We start from the raw sequence: 13,537 nt of genomic DNA, 5'->3' as shown, positions 1-13,537 counted from the left end.
ATGACTCTTTTTGAATTATGGTTTTCTCAGGGTATATGCCCAGTAGTGGGATTGCTGGGTCATATGGTAGTTCTATTTGTAGTTTTTTAAGGAACCTCCATACTGTTCTCCATAGTGGCTGTATCAATTTACATTCCCACCAACAGTGCAAGACGGTTCCCTTTTCTCCACACCCTCTCCAGCATTTATTGTAGACTTTTTGATGATGGCCATTCTGACTGGTGTGATGATACCTCATTGTAGTTTCCATTTGCATTTCTCTAATGATTAGTGATGTTGAGCATCCTTTCATGTGTTTATTGGCAATCTGTATATCTCCTTTGGAGAAATGTCTATTTAGGTCTTCTGCCCATTTTTGGATTGGGTTGTTTGCTTTTTTGATATTGAGCTGCATGTGCTGCTTGTATATTTTGGAGATTAATCCTTTGTCAGTTGCTTCGTTTGCAAATATTTTCTCCCATTCTGAGGGTTGTCTTTTCTTCTTGTTTATGGTTTCCTTTGCTGTGCAAAAGCTTTGAAGTTTCATTAGGTCCCAATTGTTTATTTTTGTTTTTATTTCCATTTCTCTAGGAGGTGGGTCTAAAAGGATCTTCCTGTGAGTTAAGTCATAGAGTGTTCTGTCCATGTTCCTCATCTTATTTTTAAATGTTAAAGGAGAAAAGGGTTTGGCATTTTCAAGTTTCTTAACCAGACCTTCCTTAAAATCCAGATGAAAACTGCTCTCTGAAAAGCCAAAAAAAAAAAAAAAAAAAGGGAGAAAGAAGTGCATTTTTGCACACAAACTCATGCACAAATAAGGAATGACCATGACATAATAATTTTTTTTTTGAACAATCATATTGCAACACACATCTCGCACTAAATGTGGTCCATTCTGTGTGATCATGCAGACACTCCTCAGCACTCCTGAGACAACGGGGTGCTGCGACTGCTCAGACCTTACAAAAAAACTTCTCCCTGGGTACGTCTAATGGTGAGCAATATCTTGCAGCCGTCACCAGTTTTGGGAAACTGCTAAAAGCCATTTGATGGAAATCAGCAGAATGACATGGGTGATACAGTGGTGAAATGCTGGTGGGGGACTGCGAATACACAGCTGTAAAATAGCTGGTCCAATTTTCGGGTGTGGCTTATAAACCAATCTCAAAAACGACTTCAAAAGAATCAGCATTTGCCAAGAGGATTACAGGTGACTTTTTTTTTTTTTGCGCTACGCGGGCCTCTCACTGCTGTGGCCTCTCCCGTTGCGGAGCACAGGCTCCAGAGGCGCAGGCTCAGCGGCCATGGCTCACGGGCCTAGCCGCTCCACGGCATGTGGGATCTTCCCGGACCGGGGCACGAACCCGCGTCCGCTGCATCGGCAGGCAGACTCTCAACCAGTGCGCCACCAGGGAAGCCCAGGTGACTACTTTTTAAGACAAATATATACTTCACATTTTGGACATATAAAATCTGGCATGATTAAAAGAAATTCATTTTATAAAAGCAAAAGGTTACAATACTAAAGTTTACGGCCATCATATAACACACCCACAAATGTTCCTTAGTACTTAGTAAAAAACAATGGACATTTTTTGAACTAGTCAGTTCCATAAGACAGAATTCAATGAAGAACAATTTAAAAATTATTTTTTAACCCAAGCCTAATTGATATTGAAAAATACAAAAGTTTTAACGATTTTAATTAAAAGTATCTGGTTATTCAACTACACTTATAAACTAATCTCCAGAACTCTTTTAAATGCTTTTAAAAATCATAAAACCTAACCAAGGTAGAAAGCAATCTTCAAAAGACAGATCATTTATCAAGATGTTCCCATTTACCATTTCCAAGTACCATTTAATCAGCCATCAAATTTCACCTAAAAGCTATTTTATAGCTGTTTCACATGTAGTTGAAGAAAATGTTAAAAATGGTGGTAAACATATAAGAAAATCATCTGACAAAATACAGAGACTGCAGATCATGTCGTTCTTGCCTACATTTTAGCCAGATAGAAACTTCTGTGAATCACTACTTCTTAGACGTTCACTGACCAAAATTCTCAGGAAATGTACTTTGGCTCACAAGTTTGATATTTTTATCAGATTTTTTTTTTATCAGATTTTAAAGGAACATTACATGTGAGTTTTTGCACCTTAAACCAAAAAGAAAAAAAAAAGCTGAAATAATATACAAAACCATAAGTCAGATCTTGAAGATACTTGGGGTGGAAAAATACACGTGTGTATACACAAATGAACATGTATGTACATATTCACCTATATGCATGCACATGTATGCATATATACATATTTAAATGAGTTTTTAAGCAAGCTGAAAAGCAGTGCGTTTTGTTGGCCCAGCAACTGGATAAATGCACTTTAGAAATAGTCTGCACAGCTACACCTCTCCAGAGTAGGCATTAGTTCCACACAGAGATCTGGCAATCATCAGATCCAAAGTTTTCAGCCCATAAAAAGGAGTTACCTTTATAGGGAGGCAAATACCACAAATTTCTGTTTATCAGGATTGTTAGATGATCTCTGTTGATAAAGACAGGAGAATCCACTAACAGTACCTAGTTTTACATGCTTCCAGTCATAAATAACTGCTAATCCCACACATTTACATCATAGGCTATAAAGTGCCGTTTTTGGTCCAGTCCATATTTTGAAGGGATTTACAGATACAGGTAAAATTTGTAACCAGGCACTATTTACAACCTTGAACAATCTTTCCAGATGAGGCCACGTCTGTTCTCAGCCACTACTACCCTCAACCTTTTTCAGTCAGGGTCACCAGGAAGTTTTTTCACCCTTAGCATAAACAGCAGTAAATTCTCCAAGGGCGAACATACCATATTCCTGACTTTATAGGATAAATGGATAACGCGGCGGTTAAGGAAGACTGTTATCTGCTACTGCTACATTTTGCAGGCATTGTTCTCCTAGTGTTGCTGAGGTTGATGGCCTACCTTATTTCTTCATGTCTAATATTTTTATGTCATTAGGTTAAAAAAATGACAGTAGATTAAAATCACCTTAAGGCAATGTAAGAGGAAACTCACTAATAAGCTGATGACTAGCTGAGATCTTAACTCACCTAATGTCTTAAATAACTAAGTTCTGTCACATAAAATGAAAACTTGACAAAGCAAAGATGTGGAAGAGTACTGTTTCTCAAAAGGAAAAGTATCTAAGAACAGTCATCTAACAAGAAGAAAGCTGAGTAAATTTACACATTCTAATTCTGTCAGAGAGAAAATGAGAAGGATTCTGAGAGCAGTTACAAATCTGAAAGGAAAATAGTGCCTAGGCCCAAGCAGTAACGACTCTGTTTATTATTATTATATTATTTATTTTTATTTTTATTTTTTGGGGTTGCGGGCCCCTCACTGTTGTGGTCTCTCCCGTTGTGGAGCACAGGCTCCGGACGCGCAGGCTCAGCGGCCATGGCTCACAGGCCTAGCCGCTCTGCGGCATGTGGGATCTTCCCGGACCGGGGCACGAACCCGCGCGTCCCCTGCATCGGCAAGCGGACTTTCAACCACTGCGCCACCAGGGAAGCCCTCTGTTTATTATTTTTTAATGTGAGCTATAAAATTCAAAACTTATATACTTTATTGTGTCGAAAATACACAACATAAAAATTTCCATCTTAGCCATTTTTAAGTGTACAGTTCAGCACAATCACATTGTTGTGAAATAGATCTCCAGAACGTTTTCATCCTGCAAATCTCAAACTATACCCATAAAACAATTCCCCTTTCTCTCTTCCCTTCAGCTCCTGGTAACCTCTCCTTTACCTTCTTTCTCTATGAATTTGACTACTTTAGATACCTCATATAAGTGGAATTACACGGTGATTTTCTTTTTGTGACAGGCTTATTTCACTTAGCACAACTTCTTCAAGCTTCATCCAGGTTACAGCGTGCATCAGAATTTCCTTCCTTGTAAAAGGCTGAAAAAATTCCATTATATATATATACGTTTTGTATAATCCATTCATCCGTCGATGGACATCTGAGTTGCTTCTATCTCTTGGCTATTGTGAACAACACTGCTATAAACATGGGTGTACAAATATCTCTTTGAGAATCTGCTTTCAACTCTTTTGGATATATACCTGAAAGTGGGATTGCTGGGTCATGTGGGAATTCTCTTTTTAATTTTTTGAGGACTCTCCAGATTGTTTTTCATAGCGGTTGCACCATTTTACAATCCTACCAACAGTGCACAAGTGTTTTAATTTCCCCACATCCTCATCGACATTTGTTTATTTTGTTTTTCTTTTTTATGGAGTAAAAAAAAAAAAAAGCTATATACTTTTTACGTCCACAGTATTCAGTTTAAGGTAAGTTAGAAAAATGGAAATAACTGTCTAAAACTTTTCAAAATTTTAAAATGTATATAGCCAACTAGATCATTGTTCCCAGAACTTAAAACGTTTTAAACTCCAAGTTATTTTTCCTTAGATCTTATTCTTATTCTTTCTTTTGAACACCCTGTCCTTATTCTAGCCCATCCAGGAGCAGAAGATAAGTAAGGGTGCATTCAACTGTAAACATGGGAACAGCTGCCAGTGGTAGAGAAGGGGATGAGGCGGGCGTGCATGACAAGAGAAGGGCAGAAGGGCAGATCTGGCACCTAGACCGGCTTCCCTCTTGAAGATTTCCTTTCCAATCACTGCCACAAGCACGTTCAGGAACATCAACAGCAGCTCCTGAAAGGAAGCTGACTTGCCTTTTCCCCAAAACAGCTGAGAACTGAGAGGCTCCCATCACCAGCAGTAGCCACCTAGACTGCCAGAGGAAGCTCTCAACGGCCCACTTGACTTTGGGAGTGACAAGGTGGAAGGCACAGCAACTGTGCCTTGAATAATAATAATAAATGACCCACACTGCTTCCTGTAGCAGTGCATTTCCCTCATTCTAACAGATCTAACCAGACCCAAGCTCCAATTTTGTACACAATGCATCTCTTTCCCTTCTGTTCCTACTTTATCATCATTATTTGCCATTAGGTCCTTTGTAAAGTTTGCAAATTTACCTCATAAAAACTTACTCATTCACTCAACAACTATTCATTAAGCATCTGATACATAGGTACTGTGAGAGTCGCAAACGAGACAAAATCACTACCCTCGTGGAATTTATAATCTGGTAGAATGCCATTAATCAAATAATCACATAACTATCTATGTCTATCGTTTCAAGGACCATAAAGAAAAAAATAAGGGATAATGCAAGTATAACTGGGCAATCCTTAAATTAGATGTGGGAATGAGGCAGTCAGGGAAGACTTATCTGAAAAAAATGACAAGTTGATACAAATAGCCAAGTAGAGAGTGGTAGGAGCTTTCTAGACTAAGAAGGCATATGCAAAGGCCCTGAGGTGGGAAAGCTCAGCCAGGGTGACTGGAGCTTGTTAACAGGGGGGAGGGGGAGAAGGGCTAGATGGGTAGGAAAGCACCCAGGGCTCTAAAGCATGTCAAGGACTTGAGATTTTATGCTAAGTCCAGTGGGAAGTTATTGAGGCATTTTCAGGCTACATGTTAGTAAGTGTTTATTAAAAATTAATGCAACTGTATACTAAGATTTATTAAGTGAATAAAGAAAGGTGCAGAAGCATATATACAGGGCTTCCCTGGTGGCGCAGTGGGTAAGAATCCGCCTGCCAATGCAGGGAACACGGGTTCGAGCCCTGGTCCGGGAAGACCCCACATGCCGCGGTGCAACTAAGTCCATGTGCCACAACTACTGAGCCTGCTCTCTAGAGCCCACGTTCCACAACTACTGAAGCCTGCACACCTAGAGCCCGTGCTCCTCAACAAGAGAAGCTACTGCAATGAAAAAGCCCATGCACTTCAATGAAGAGTAGCCCCTGCTCGCCACAACTAGAGAAAGTCCACGCACAGCAACGAAGACCCAATGCAGCCAAAAATAAATTAATTAATTTTTAAAAAGTGTATACAATACACTATCATGTGGAAAAGGGAGGGAGAATAAATGTTCATATATAGGTATCTCTGAAAAAAATACAAGACACTGATAACACTAGTGTCTCCTGAGATGGGAACTAGATGGCTAGGAGACAGTGGGAGGAACAATTTTCTACTGTATACCTTTTTTTTTTTTTTTTTTTTGGGTGGTACACGGGCCTCTCACTCTTGTGGCCTCTCCCGTTGCGAAGCACAGGCTCCGGACGCGCAGGCTCAGCAGCCATGGCTCACGGGCCTAGCCGCTCCACGGCATGTGGGATCTTCCCGGACTGGGGCACGAACCTGTGTCCCCTGCATTGGCAGGCAGACTCTCAACCACTGCGCCACCAGGGAAGCCCCCTGTATACCTTTTTTTAATCTTTTGAATTATGTATCACACTTAAGAGTTACCTATATAACAGTAAGTTAAAAATTAAAAAGTCACTCTGGCTGTTGTGTAGAAAAGACTAAAAGGGTTAAAAGCTTAGGTTAAGACATAGGTAAGATATCGGAACAGTTAAAAATGAAAAAGATTGATAATATCTAGTGTTGAGGAAATGCGGGGAGTAACTGGAATTTTCACATGCTGCATGCAAGTGCAAACTGATGCAACCATTTTTGCAAATTATTGGGGAGCATCTGCTAAAACTGATCAGACACATATCCTATAACCCAGACTTCCATCCCTAGGTATACTCAACAGAAATGTGTACTATGTTCCCTAAGATTTATAAAAATTCATTACAGCACTATACATAACTCCCAAATGGAAAACCAAGTGTTTAAAGGAGAGTAGAATGGATAAACTGTAGCACATTCACACACTACTAGCACACTGAAAAACAGCTATATGCAACAAGAAACCCATTAACAGTAAATCAGAAACAAAAGAATATACACTGCTTAATTCCAGTTACATAGTTCAAAAACAAGCAAACTGATTTAAGATCATAGAAATCAGGCTAGTGGTTATCTTAGGCGAAGAGTGGAGGTCAGAGACTAGAAAAAAGCATGAAGGCTTCTGAACTGCTGTCAATGTCCTATTTCCCAATCTTGGTGGCACTACATGAACGTGTTCGCTTTGTAAAAGTTCAGAGCTGTACACGTGTGTGTACTTCTGTGTGTCATGTCCTAACTTCTTAAAGTATAAATACCAGGTAGGAAGCTACTGTAGTAGTCGAAATCGAAGATGGTAGGTTAAACTAGCATAAGAATAGAGAACAGGGCTTCCCTGGTGGCGCAGTGGTTGAGAGTCCGCCTGCTGATGCAGGGGACATGGGTTCGTGCCCCGGTCCGGGAAGATCCCACATGCCGCGGAGCGGCTGGGCCCGTGAGCCATGGCCGCTGAGCCTGCGCGTCTAGAGCTTACGCGTCCAGAGCCTTTGCTCCACAACGGGAGAGGCCACAACAGTGAGAAGCCCGCGTACTGCAAAAAAAAAAAAAAAAAATAGAGAGCAAGTAAAGACGAGATTTATAAAGTGAGATCTACTTTTTTTTTCCCTGCTTTTTCATTTTTTCACCAGTCTAGTAGGTCTAATAAAAGCATCAGCAAATTGAAAGTCAAGACAAAGCCATTTGCTTGAATGAGGTTAACAAATTTGAGTAAGGTTGTAAAGTCCTGGGAGTAAACACAAGTAATTTCCAGATATATTAGAATTTAAAACCTTTGCGTTAGACAGCACTAGTTTCAGGACACATTTAAGACCCAATCAAACTAGAAATACAGAATATAGGGCATTCAATAAACATTTACCCTTCGTGATAGAAGGGGAGACTGAATTTTAAATACACTATTTTAAACGTGCACTTGCAGGTGATACCATACCACAAGAGATCAATACTATTAAAATTATTACCTACTGTTTTCCTACAAGTCTTTTATAAACTGTCTTATTCTCACGTAATTAGGAAATTTCCTTATATCCTAACCAGTTTATCAGTATTGCTGAAGCACACACAAACTTTAGATGTCTATGTGATATATATATATATATATAGCAATTATATACATAATCGCTACTTGAAGAATCTCAACTGTGTCACTTCCTATGGTTATTTCCAAGTAGTCTATTATACTCAGATGCTGCGTGGCCAGGAACCCAATTCTGCCTTGCTGGTAGCCCCTCTTCTGAGAAAATAATGCTCCCCAAACTATCTGACACCATGGCCCAGTGTCACTCATGTCCTTGAAGAGTGCTACACAGGAGTAGCTATGGTTCCTACCTGGTACATCCAGGTACATTACCATCAGGTGTACATTCTAATCACCTCTGAAAGATGCTTAACAAACTATACTGGGTAGCAATCATAGTGATCATGCACTCTAAAAAACTAGTTTTTCTGGGAAATGTGTGACCACTACCCATGGGATTTTCTTCCCCTGACAATGGCTAGAAAAGGAAGGAAACCATGCCAATGAGTTTTATTTCAGATTACATTCACCCACAACTGTGGAGCCTCAGAATCTGCATTTTAACAAGCACTCAGTTCATTCTGATCAAGTTCTAGTCAAGTAGAACACCAAGTGGTATTCTTGTTCTAAGAGGGAGACTAAAATATTCATTTACTTTTACTTCCTCAATCATGTTCATGCATTAAACATTTACTGAGTATTTACCATGTGCCAAGTATTCTTATGTAAGTCCTAGGGTTTGTGTAGTTACTAGAAGGTCCTGCCCCCATGGAGCTTACATTCTAATGGAGGAAAACTGACATAACCAAAGACAGAAAAATAGTGAAGCAACCTGGGAATGAAGTTATCCATTTTTAAAAATAAAAGATTCCTGGTTATAATAAACTAAATGTGGCTTTTGAAGGATATTGTAATCCCATCATTTTACTGAAAATGCTCAAAGGCAGTATTTTAAAAACAGCAGCATGTGCCCAACATTCTAATACACACACAGATACAAAAATAAAACACACATTAAAGGAAACTGAAAAGAAATGATCAGGGCCAGTAAATGACACAAAGATGTTGGTAATACTTTTTCAATAACCTGGTAAAGTCTCCTAGTCTTCTTGACAAAATGTGCAGTTTGAGCTAACACATTAAATATCTGCACCCAAATTCTGATTATCACGCATGGTTTACTACACTTGCCCAAGACTGTCTATTCCCATGTCAATGCTCTTCAGAATCAAGGACTTCTCCCCTCTTCATTACCCTAGTCACCACTCCTTTCCCAATCTCATTAAACAGATAACCAAGGATGAGCTGGTCAATATGCTAAAATATAACCTAGCCAAAGGAAGTTAAAAATGTTCTTCCAAGTTTAGTCCTTTTCAAAAAAAAGCAGCTAACTAAAATTATTGTACCTATTTTGTTTAGCTATGTTAAGATTTAAGAATTGGCTTTATTTTTGTGAGCAAAAGCAGTCATATAAACCACATATGGAACAATTCAACTCACAACTTTTTTTTTTTTTTTTGCGGTACGCGGGCCTCTCACTGTTGTGGCCTTTCCCGTTGCGGAGCACAGGCTCCAGACGCACAGGCTCAGCGGCCATGGCTCACGGTCCCAGCCGCTCCGCGGCATGTGGGATCTTCCCGGACTGGGGCACGAACCCGCATCCCCTGCATCGGCAGGCGGACTCTCAACCACTGCACCACCAAGGAAGCCCTCAACTCACAACTTTTAATCAGTAAAATGAACTGTGAAAATCTGAAATTTATGCAATATTAGTATCAATTTTCATAACAGGCACAGTTGCATATGGCTACATATTTCACGCCCATTTTGTCCAGATGGTGTTGGACCTCTCTTCATTGGTATACCAAAACCCAAGGAAGAAGGATACAGGAACAGGAGAAAAAAAAAACTTGCGGGTGGACAAGTTATGATATCCACCAGATATATATATATAGCAAAACCTGGCTTACCTCAAAAATACAATTCTGCTGCACCACCTGATAACCACACTGTTTGCAAACTCTTGTCAGTTCACGAGAACGACACACACAGGCAAAACAGGAGGTCCACAGGCAAGCTAAACCCAGCTGCAAGATCGACAAGTGGACAGCTCCACCCCAAGAGATTACTTTTCAACGTAAAATTATCCTGGCTTTCCTCTGACAGCTATCCAACAGCACTTCGGTTTTTGTCATGTTTGGCAAACTTTCCAAGCTGACTTCAATATATTAGATGTGGATCACTTTGCCAGAGGAATATCTCAGAGCAACAATGGTTACTGAATTTTGAAAAATGCAACAATCTGGAAAAGTGAAAATTCAGCATTATGTATTAGAACTAGGTTGGAACGCTAAGGAAATCGTTTACTGGATACATACCTTTTGTCAACTGTTACTCTAACTGACACTGTTCAAAAGCCAAACTATGAACGTCATATGAATTAATCTTCTCTTCCCTTGAACAAAACCCTAATTCAACAAAAGGGTCCATGAGTATTAGCACCCCCCGCCCCACTTTTTTGTCTAAGATAAACGACTACATATAATTCCCCCTCCTCTATTCACATTTGGGCAATTCTAAAATCAAGTTATTCTCGCCCCTAAAAGAGATACTTATACAAAGTATGTTGTGAATTAGTTTCTAGTTTATCTGCACTTAAACCCACTCATTTGGACCTCTTAAGAAGGCTTATATAATAATAAAAGCCTAAAACATTTTTGCATCTTTCCAATGCCTACTAAAAATGCAAATTCAACGTTTATAACATATTAAGTGGAAGCCCAAATGCTGATTTTCAATGAATAGGTAAGAGATAATTTGGGTACACCTGCTAGAAAGGTGTCTAGATAATTTATTAAATTCTTTTTCTACCTTTTCTGTTTGTCGAGTGCAATCTTTACTCATAGGTACTACCAAAGATCAATCTAGAAACGGTAAAATTATGGTTCCCATTATTTGTGGTCTCTAATGAGATTTTACAATATTAATATTCAAGAGCATACATTTTTAAGGATGCAAATTTCTACTCCTCCATAACCAGAAATTAAATTTTATTTTATTTTATTTTATTTATTTATGGTTTTTTTGCAGTACACAGGCCTCTCACTGCTGTGGCCTCTCCCGTTGCGGAGCACAGGCTCCAGACGCGCAGGCTCAGGGGCCATGGCTCACGGGCCCAGCCACTCCACGGCATGTGGGATCTTCCCAGACCGGGGCACGAACCCGTGTCCCCTGCATCGGCAGGCGGACTCTCAACCACTGCGCCACCAGGGAAGCCCAGAAATTAAATTTTAATCCAACAAAAGCAAATAGACTTTTATCACTTATAGAGAACACAGAAATAGGTCCTGAATATATGTATACTCCATATACTAAGAACTTAAAAGAAAATGGAATTACTTATTTCACGGCAGGCTGCAAGGAATAATTATGTAATGAACGACAATAAGAAAAAGCCACTTATCATATAGTCTAGTCTTTATTGAAAGACTTACTTCAACTGTTGTTTACAGCTTTGGCTTACGTTGGCCAGTCATTTTAGCCTCTCACTGCCAGCAGACATAAAAATCAAGTGGTAATGGCACGGGGGGAAATACTAGTAGAGAGATGAGAGCAAAGAAGATGGCAGTCAGAAACACATCACCAAAATAAATCTCAGAGTGATTATGAAATAAACATTTTCTTGCCTGCCGAAGAATCTCTGCTGCTGTTTTTAATGAACATGGAAAATGCAACGATTCTTAGGCTTAAATTGGATCAAGATAGCACTGACTTCACTTTGTGTTATAAAATAGTCTTGAATAGCTTGACAGTCGTATTTTAAAACGGTGCATTTCATCTGGGTAAGTAGCTTTATTTTTTAAAAACCATTTAAAATGAAATAATTTCCATTAATTGAACTGAGCATGTAATCTTGTTCTTTCAGATAAGATGAAGGACACTTCAATCATATGTTTACTATGAATATAACTAGTCTGCATCATTTTATTAAATCATAGAATATACAAGCAGCTATATTTAGCTGGTACTGTATTTAGCTACTTAATTTATTGGCAGACCAAAAAAGGTAAATTGAGACTTTAATAGGCTTTTCTCAATATATATATAAAAAAAATCTTTAGTTCAAGTTTCATATATATTTAAGAAATTTTAACTAGGAGGTATAATTAATTTGAGCGTTCTCCTTATAAAATATAAAGTAACTTTTCCATAACATCTCCCAAAGACACTAACCATGAACAAAAGAAGTAAGGGTAAATTTTATAAGAGAAGAGTGTAATAGATGAGTACTGTGGTTAAAACTAAAGTGCCATAAAAAATTTGGCCCGAAGATGAACAACTTCAGACCCTGTAAATTTTCATGTTCAACACATTTCTAAATGGGGGAAGAAGGAAAATACCAAAATTATTGTGGAGATCAATTTATAAAACCATCATTATTTTAAAGCTAACTGTAAGACGTCAAAACTTTAAAAAACAGTAATCTGTGGGTGCTAGCTGAATCTTATTACTTAACTGTAAAGAGTTTTCTCATTTTGGTGTCCAGACCTCAGAACATTTCAAATACGCTGCCTAAACATTTGCACCCCCTAGTTGTCAGAACTCAAAAACAAAGGATTTTTATCTCTTTTACATTCCTGCTATGATAGAAATTTGAGGCAGATTTTATGCACATGGCCTGAAAAATACCTCAGAAGCAAATGTCAATCTTACCCAATCAATTCATTTACAAACTCTGCACTCATACAACTCACAGCCTCTGTTCAGGTTTGTCATCCCATGCACACTACCCACAGGGAAAAAATTAATTAAAATAAAAGTCACAACTCTGTATACTATTTAAGTTGAATATCCAATTATAAATTGGTACATCAAACTGTCTAAATAAGATGTTTTAGCAATCTTGTTAAAAAAATTCTCGGGCAAAATATATCTAATTTTAAAAAACACCCCAAGATTTTTTAAAAACACTGTACTATACAACTTATAGGAACCTTGAAATAGGTTTACAAGGTTTTAATCAAGGTATTTACATACCAAATGATGTAAAGCAAAAAAAGGAAAAAAAAAAAAAGAAATCTAATTTCCAATGACATTTTAAAATGTACTAATGCATCAAAGATTTGTATGAAATTAAAATTAAGGCTTTTTCTGTATAGTAATTTGTATAATTTTAATTTTACATAGTAGCCAACCTTGGAAATGTCAGTCTTAAACATTCTTATTCATCCACTGCATTCAATGCAGTGGAGTGTGTTAAGTGTTACTTCAAATAATTACATTGCTGCTACTTCTATGTTGAAGCATGCTTTTTAAACACTGTATTCAATATTTACAATGTATATCATTTAAACTTCATGTAAAAGCATAAGAATGACTGTCTGACTTTAATACAAACACCATACTTGGAATTTTCCCCCCAAAATGAAATGTAATTTACTACAGTTTTAATAATCAACACTTTTTAAAGTTTTAAAAATATGTCTTAATCTGGACCACCAATATTTGCTCAAGTAAGTCAGACAATGCTGTTCCTTATTTAGGTTGCAAAATTTCTTTTATCAGTCTGGCTTCAGTTTCTTTAGGCACAGAGAAAGTATTTCCTCCAAAGCGACTCCAAAATCATGCATTTCTTCTCAATATCACACTTTTTTTCTGCTGAC

This window comes from Globicephala melas, chromosome 16, assembly GCF_963455315.2.
Source record: "Globicephala melas chromosome 16, mGloMel1.2, whole genome shotgun sequence".
Lineage (NCBI taxonomy): Eukaryota > Metazoa > Chordata > Mammalia > Artiodactyla > Delphinidae > Globicephala > Globicephala melas.
The sequence above is the reverse complement of the archived record's forward strand: the minus strand, read 5'-3'. Positions refer to the sequence as shown.